The 7,514-nt window shown below is 40.4% G+C and overlaps 1 pseudogene; it reads right to left on the bottom strand.

Moving 5' to 3' along the window:
* Positions 1–6,372: 6,372 nt before the first annotated feature.
* On the bottom strand, positions 6,373–6,639 carry LOC107535688 (large ribosomal subunit protein eL43 pseudogene; annotated as a pseudogene).
* Between the last annotated feature and the right edge of the window lie 875 nt (positions 6,640–7,514).

A 7,514-nucleotide genomic window follows, 5' to 3' on the forward strand; every position in this document is an offset into this window, starting at 1 on the left:
CCAAACTCCCTTACTCTTGCCAGCAGTGGATGAGCAACCCTGTTTCCCACACCCTCACCCACACAGTGTGATACCAAATGTGCTACAGCTCTGATATTTTTACAGGTGAAGTTTCAAGTTGCATTTCTTTCCTTGTGAGTATAATTATATATCTAAAAGAATGTTCTAGAGCCTTTTCTGTGAATTGTTGGTTCCTCCCCTTTCCCATTTCTCTATTGGGCTGTTGGTGAATTGGGATGTTTAAAGGTTAGAGTATATTGGATAGTGGAAAGAAATAGGTCTTAAAGTTGGTGGACTGATATTCAAATTCTGACTTAATCTTTCATTGATTATGTGCTTTAGTTTTCTCATCTCTAAACTGATGATAACAATGCCAGCTTTACAGGGCCCTAGGAAGGATTAAAAGAGATCACATGTAACGCATCCAGTACAATATCTGGCCCTTAGTAGGGGATCAGTAAGTTAAAAAGTGTTCTCTCTCTCCTCCCATGATTTTGTAACAATTAAAAGAAACATTTTCCATATTCCTAAGGAGTCAAATATAATTTCTGAAAAGATAAAAAAAAATTCTTGTAGAGGGAGGAATAGAGGGTGGGACAGAGGAGCCATGCTTTCTTGGGTATTGTGAGTCCTTTTAAAAAAGATCTTCTTGCCTGGCTGGGCGTGGCTCAGCAGTTGAGCATCGACCTAGGATCCAGGCGATCGGGGTTCGATTCCCGGTCAGTGCATATGCCTGGGTTGCAAGCTCGAGGCAACCGATCAATGACTCTCTCATCATTGATGTTTCTGTCTCTCTCTCTCCCTCTCCTTTCCTCTCTCTGAAATCAATAAAGATATATTTAAAAAAAAAAAAATCTTCTTGCCCAGTATGCTTCTAAAGCCATTTCTTCCTCTGAGGGTGATCAGGCAAAAAAGGCTAATTTTAATATTAACATAAGCAAAACATAATTAGAGAACTAAATCTTCTATGCCCAGATACACATTATGTATCACAAAATCATAGTAAAGCCATTTGCTGCTTGGCATTATTTGGGTGGTTATCAGGGCCTTGCCCAGGACCTCACAATCAGCTCTCCATAATGTTTGTTGAACTGACTTGGTGCACTGTTTTTTGTTTGTTTGTTTGTTTTTGCTAGCAAAAATGTCATCTTCTAGACTCTTCTTGGAGCAGATGTATGTTTTCCTCTCTGTATCACCAGTGTCCAGCTCAGTGCCAAGCACTGGGAGAGGTTAAACCTAACTGAATTGAGGACTGAGACATGTGCTTTTGAAATTTAATATGAATCAAGGTCAAACCCCAAAGAATTAAAACATCCCTGACTTTCAAAAGGACATTGAAGCACTCTTCTGCTCTACATCCATTTAACATGCCAGAGTTATCCATAAGGCCATGCCTTTCAACCTTTTTTTTTAGTTTACAACATTTTATTTTTATTTTGTCTCAGATTTCCTCTCTCTCACCAAATGTGATACACTATATATTCATTTAAAATAAAATTAATTGTAAATCTCTTTTGTGAATTCCCTAATATCCCGTGGGACAAATAGAGAGATTGTAAGATATTGTGAATCCATAATGAAAAATTCACACCCTGGAGATTGTTAATTTTCACCCGAGGCCATTTTTTCCATTGATTGTGTAAAGGAAGTGGAAGTGGGGGGGCGGGATGGGAAAGAGAGTGAGAAACATCAATGTGAGAGAGACACAGTGATTGGTTGCCTCCCACGTGCAACCCTTTGGTGGGAGGGCCAACTAACCACTGAACCACACCAGCCAGGGATCTAAGGTATGGTATTTTAATAGCTTCATAGGTGAGTGCATGCTGAGGATGACTTTCTCATATTTTCTCTCTTTCTAACCGTTTAAAACTCAGTTGCTCTGTCCTCTATTGGCTTAGTTTGCAGGGCTTTTTGTTTGTTTTATTTATTTTGATGAATAAACATGGTGTATATTTCAGCATGGAGCTCTCCAAGCTAGAATGAGAGATTCTCACAGGCCTGACCTTTGCTTGCTGAAATTGGAGGATATGATCTCTGCAATTCACTTCAGAGAAAGCATACACATTACTGCTACTGCATTTGGCTTCTGGCAACTTGACACCTTTGTCTATGGAGAATCACCTCCCCTCCCTCTGTGTTCTGGAAAAGCCACTTAAAATTCCCTGCCCTTTTTCAAAGTGCCCCCAGCCCCACCCTGTGGGGAAGGGGAGGGATCTGGAGGTTCTTCTTAGTGACCAGTACACTTAGCTCTCTGATGTTTGGGAAGGATGCAGGAATGAACACCCCAATATCTTCCTATGTTTAACTCACATTAGCCTTAGGAATATTTGTCAGACATGGCGGGAAGGTCAACTGTGTATAAAACATTACTGCAAGGGTGCTGAGCCTGGAGGTGGACCCTACAGTGCCAGGTGAGATTACAGACAGTCCTCATTGCTCCAGAAACTTGCAGTTCACTTGTTGGGCCCTTTCCCTCTCCTTATTCCCTTCTTCATTTGCACCCATTTTTCTTATCATTGGTGTCTTCTTTAGGGAGTATGCAGAGCGAGTGAGCAGGGTACGATCAAGAAGCAGTTCTGTTTTCCCCCTTCTTTAGTAGAGTGAGCCAAGACAGTATATCCTGGTTACGTCTATCACTTGCTAGTTGACTTGGTGAAGGAAGGAAATCTCAGAGGCAGAATCCAGTTTGTGGATCAGTATCAAGCTCCGCCTATTCCTGAGACCTATAACCGTGGGTAGTTAAGAGTTCTCAACATGCAGTCCTATAAATCCAAGCATCAAGAAGAAACCTGCCTTGGTCGGGTGGCTCAGTTGGTTGGAGCATCATCTCGTACACCAAAAGGTTGTGGGTTTGATCCCCAGTTGGGGTGTGTACCAGAGGCATACATTGATGTTTCTCTCTCTCTCACTCACTCAAATCAATAAACATATCTTCAAGTGAGATTAAAAAAAAGCTGAAGAGGGAGGGTTTCCGGTGGAGGTAGAAGAGGGTATATATAGGGGAGATAAATGGTGATAGGAAAAAATAAAAATAAAAATAAAAATTAAAAATAAAAATAAAAATAAAAAAAAGAAGAAGAAGCCTAGTTAGGCCTCTGGGCTTGAACATACCCTTCAGGATTGGAACCAGCTAACACAGTAGAAATTCTCACGTGTGAGAGCTTGCCAGGATGGGAGAGTGACTCAGCAGTGGTTTAGGAAGCAAAATGCTAAACAGTGAAGACCTGGTTTATTAGTGTCAGAGAAGATTATCTGAAGGAGTGTGAGAAGCTGCAGGGATTGAGGGAAGAAATGAGGCAGTTCGGGTTGACAAACTGCTTCAATCACCATGCACTCCCTTATTTGCCTCCTGCTAATTAAAGTTTCAAAACCAGCAGTAACTCCCCTCACGATAGTTAGGGATTATGAATGCCTAGGCACACATTTGAGAGTGATACATGTACCATTCAAGTGTTATACAACTAGGTCATTTGTATTTGTGTAACTTGTTTGTTGAGTGAGATGGATTCAGCAGAATATGATCAAGAAGCAGTTCTGTTTCCCCCCATCACTGCCTGTAAACATACTTGGTCAGACCTCTACTCAAAGCTTCTTGAATGCATCTAGGGTGGAGATATAGTTCTTTGGTCTCTTGTCACCTGATGGAATTCTCTTATCATTTATAATAGATTTTTAATAGTTCCTCTTGTGTTTTCCAAATATTCATCCTATAAAATGAAAATAGTAGAGATTTAAATTTTTCCTCTCTGATTTTTATGCTTTTATTTTATTTTCTAAGTGTGTTTATTCTAGTGCAGTGCTAAATAAAGATAGTGATGGTGGGTGTTCCTGTCTTGGATTTTTATTTTATTTTTTATTTTTAAATATATTTTTATGACTTTTTTAGAGAGAGAAGAAGAGAGAGGGAGAGAGAGAAACATCAATGTGAGAGAGAAATATTGATCTATTGCCTCCCATATGGACCCACGCTGGGGACCGAACCTGAAACCTGGGCATGTGCCCTGATCAGAAATTGAACCTGCCACCTTTTGGTGCACGGGAAGACACTCAGCCAACTGAACCAGGGCCTGTCATGTGATTTTTCAAAGTATAGCTGAGCCTACAGTAAAATGCATACTCTTGTACAGGGTAATATGCAAAAATAGGTTTACAGTTCCTCATGCGGAAAAATAATGCAATAATTAATAATATAAAAATAAACTCTGTTTTGTGTGCTCACAACAGTAAACCTACTTTTGTCTCACCCTGTACAATACAGCTAGAAACATACATTGTTCATATCTAGTAACTTCACTGCTAAGAATTTAGTCTAGAGATGTACTAATAGATTCATAAATAGCAATTTATTATTAGTTTCTTCAAAGCAGCAATATGTCTAATAATCAAAACTTAGAAGCTGCCTGGCCAGGTAGCTCAGTTGGCTGAAGCAATAACCTGAATGCCAGAAAAGGTTATGGGCTTGATTCCCTATCAAGACACATACCCAGGTTGTGGGTTCGATTCCTGCGTGGAGAGTGTTTGGTAGGCAACAATCAATGTTTCTCTCTCATATTGATGTTTCTTTCTCTCTTCCCCTTCTGCTCTCTCTAAAAAAAAATCAATGAAAATGTATCTTTAGGTGAGGATTAAAAAAAAAAAAAGCAATCTAAATGTTCAACACTGAAAAATGGTTAACTCAATTATGGCATATCTATATGATAAAATAAGGCTGTATTGCTTATCTAGTAATATATAACAAATTACCCCCAAATTTAGTGGCTTAACACAATAAACATTAATTATCTCACACAATTTATGTGGTCAGGAACTCAGGAGTAGCTTAGCGGGATGGTTCTGCCTCAGGATATATCATGAAGTAGGCCAGGGCTATAGTCATCTGAAGGCTTGATCGGGGCTAGAGGTTTTGCTTCCAAGGTAGCTCACACACATGCTTGGGAAGTTAGTGATGTTTGTTGGTAGGTCTCAATTCCTTACCACCTGGACCTCCTCAGAAGACTGGCGTGTCCTCTCATGACATGGCAGCTGGTTTCTCCCATAGTGAGTGATACAAGAGAAAACAAAGGGGAAACTGCAATGTCTTCTATGAAGTCACATTCTGTTATTTTCACAATATCTGGTGTGTTGCATGGATTAATCACATTCATTGTGGTAAGAGGCTAAATAGGGACATGAATACCAGTAGGTAAGAATTACTGGGAGTCATCAGAGAAGCTAGTTACTACAGTCTGTGCTCTGCCCCCGGGTGATTTATGTGCCTCACATATGCAAAATACACCCACCCTTTCTCAAGGCCCCCAAAAGTGTCAACTTGTTTCAACATCAGTTCCAATACAGAATCTCACCATCTAAATCAGGTCCTGGGGCAGATGAAGCTCTTTGGGTATAGTTCCTTCAGTACTTAGTTCCAAGTATAGTTCAAGTGTAGTTCTTCTCAATCAGAAGACCTGCATCTGACATATACTGCTGGGACAGGCATAGGAAAACTGCTGTAGATAGTCCTGTTCAAGACAGAAAGAACAGGAGGCACATGAGGTCATTGCTTCATAGCAGTTCTAAAATCTAGCCAGGCAAATGTTGAAAGTTCCTCAATCAGGGTTCAGGCCTACTCTTTTCTGGGAATGATTCTCCATGGCTCTAAGCTCTACCCTCAGAGTTCTCATTTCTGACCTTTTATTCTTCCTTCCTGTTCCATTAAGGGTAACCCATGTTGTACAGCTAAGAGACCCATGTTTTCTCAGCCTGTTTCCTGCATATCAAAGTTTGGGAGTCTAAAGGCCTCTTTTCATTTTGTGTGATTTCAGTCCTCTCAGTCAAACCTGGTAGCGTATCTGCTGATAGTAATGAACAACAACAAAAAAACCCCAACAACAACCCCAGAATCACATAATTGTAAATCATAAAGGATTGTAGGTGGGTTTCATTCCATTAGACAAAAGCTACACCATTACATCTCTTCAAGATAAGCCATTTTCTGCCTTGTGCTTTTGTGGAAATTGCTGAGGGACAATGCCCTTAAGCTACTTAGAAGCCCTAGAGTTCTCTGAAGTAAGTACCTCCCGTAGATTTTTAAAATATATATATCTTTATTGATTTCAGAGAGAGGAAGGGAGAGAGAAAGAGAGAGATAGAAACATCAGTGATGAGAGAGTCGTCATTGATTGCTGCCTCCTGCATGTCCCTGACTGGGGATCGAACCCACAACCCAGGCATGTGCCCTGACTGGGAATTGAACCCGATCGCCTGGATCCTAGGTTGATATTCAATCACTGAGCCAAGCCAGGCTGGTCAGACTTTTTTGTTGCTGTTGTTACATAACTTAACCCATGTATTATAGGCTAGCAATGTTTCAAAGTGCGGAGCCCTGCTGGTCTTTCATTCCTTCAGTCCTCGGGCGGCAGACTTCACTGTGACAGCAGAAGGGGTGTTGCAGGTCCAGGTGCCACCGGCTGCTGTTTTCATGCGGGAACCACGGTGCCCAATCCTCACAGCTCATCTCTTCATCTTGGTTTTGCCACAGAAGGGGCAAGTGCACTTGGCACGCTGGCTGATTTCAATGTTCGTCACCCTTTTCCTGAGGGAGGTGCCATAACATGTCCTGTATTTACTGACTATTCCAACCTTTTTGGTGCACTTAGCCATGTTGCCGCTAACTAGGTTGGAACCCAAGAGGAGTACTCCCTTAGATTCTAAAAAGTTATTAAAATAGGATTTTATAGTAACAGCCTCAGCTTCATCCTAAGGCCATGTTTTCTTGGAAGAGCTCTGGATTTGATTTTTTTTTTTCTGGCCTGAAAGCCATTTTACAATTTTAGCATTTTCTGTCATCTGGAAAATTTCAAAAGCAGAAAGTCTTGACTCCTCTTTGTTTAATAGTTCTTCCTTCAGCTTATCTCTTACTCACATATTGCTGTAACCAGCCAGAGGGAAACTAGCGCACTTTCAACATTCTGCCTGGAAATTGCCTTGGCTAAATCATTTAGTTAATTAGATATTTTTTCTTTTTTGCACATTACAGTGTTGCTAAATTTTTGTTCTATCTAAAAAGAATCTCTCTTTTTCTAGTTTCTAATAATGTTTCCAGATTTTCCTCCAAGCCCTCACCAAAAGCATCCTTGAAGGTCATCAAGCTTCTGCTAACCGTTTCTTCAATGCACTTTTCACTTTTTTTATACTTTCACTTTTCAAAGTCTTTCCTTCATGCTTTCATAAGCCACTCCCACATTTTAGGTCTTTTGTTATGGTAGCATCCCACTTCTGGCACCAAAATTATTATTATTTATCTCTGTGCAACAAGTTATTCCAAAATTTAGATGTTTAAAATCATAAATATTTATTAACTCACACGATTTCTGTTGGTCAGGAACCCAGGAGAAGATTAGTTTGGTTCTCTCTCAGAGTCATGAGGTTACATTCAAGGTGTCACCCAGGACTGCAGTCACCTAAGAACTTGACTGACTGGGAGGATCTATTTCCATGGTGACAAACTCAAATACCTGGCAAATTAGTGCTGGTTG

This window comes from Miniopterus natalensis, chromosome 1 (assembly GCF_054644295.1).
Source record: "Miniopterus natalensis isolate mMinNat1 chromosome 1, mMinNat1.hap1, whole genome shotgun sequence".
In the NCBI taxonomy this organism is placed as follows: Eukaryota; Metazoa; Chordata; class Mammalia; order Chiroptera; family Miniopteridae; genus Miniopterus; species Miniopterus natalensis.